Source organism: Alosa pseudoharengus, unplaced genomic scaffold, assembly GCF_046254945.1.
Source record: "Alosa pseudoharengus isolate Yale_2024_CS ecotype anadromous, Long Island Sound unplaced genomic scaffold, YU_APseudo_1.1 YU_APseudo_1.1_scf_17, whole genome shotgun sequence".
NCBI classification, from domain to species: domain Eukaryota; kingdom Metazoa; phylum Chordata; class Actinopteri; order Clupeiformes; family Clupeidae; genus Alosa; species Alosa pseudoharengus.
In genome coordinates, this window is record NW_027468640.1 from 450,566 (window position 1) to 451,522 (window position 957).

The following is a 957-nucleotide window of genomic DNA, read 5'->3' on the forward strand; positions in this document are numbered from 1 at the left end:
TGATTCTGCTAAATTGACTGTCCTTTCCCTACTTCATTGTCAACTGGCTGCTAAAGGGAAAAAAAGGTATTTTGGAATGGCACAAATTTAGAAACCATGGGGGTGCACTATGTTCCCATGGCCACTTCATTTTTGCAGTAAGGCTGGAAAAGAAGATATAGTTGGCTCAATATTGATCATATGTTCGTTTCATTATTTTATTATTACCTAGCAGTGGTAAAAGTAGTCAATTGTTGTTTGTGTCAGATCTAACAGTGCTATGAAACAACCCCATATTCTTGCCACGCATGCAGAAGTCCGAGCAGTAACGTTAATCAAGGATCTTTGGTTTGCTCACTATCAATCTTTTGACATGATTTGCCAGCCTGGGGTTGGACTAGGACAGCCCAACTTTTCAAGGTAGGCTATCTGCTTTTTATCTCTGTAGGTTTATTCAGAGACAACAAGCAACCGAGTGATTGATAACTTTACTGTAAGGTTATACTATTATTTTCCAACAACAACAACTAGCTTAGCTTAAGCAAAACAGCCATCACAATAACTATTTTGGAAAAAACAGTGATAACGCTAACAGGATCACTGATGATAAAAAACGAGTGTAATTGTGACTTATTTTCAAAAAGGAATAAATGGCTAATGTTTATTTTGTGTTGTTTCAGATTGACCATGGAGATGACTGAGGAAGACAGCCTGAATATCGATGGGAACAGTGGAATTAACACGACTTAAACTTTGTCTGGGATTGCACTTCTACAGCCAGGTTGTTGAATAAAAAAAATAATAAGACACTTATGTGTGAAGTTTTTTTACCCCCCTTGTGTTTGTAGTTGAGCTGTTGGGAAAACATTACGAACTTTAGCCTGGGTGAACCTATAACGAACCTGTTAGCAAATGTGTAGCAAACAGATTTTTCAGGATAATTAGCCCTAATTACCAATCACATTTCACATGTCAAAT

The 957-nt window shown here is 37.2% G+C and overlaps 1 long non-coding RNA gene across 1 annotated transcript; it reads left to right on the plus strand.

Moving 5' to 3' along the window:
- Positions 1–267: 267 nt before the first annotated feature.
- Positions 268–747, plus strand: LOC143127893 (uncharacterized). Its single transcript, XR_012987714.1, has 2 exons — positions 268–399; positions 660–747. It is a non-coding gene; the product is annotated as an uncharacterized LOC143127893 (long non-coding RNA).
- The last annotated feature ends 210 nt before the right edge of the window (positions 748–957 follow it).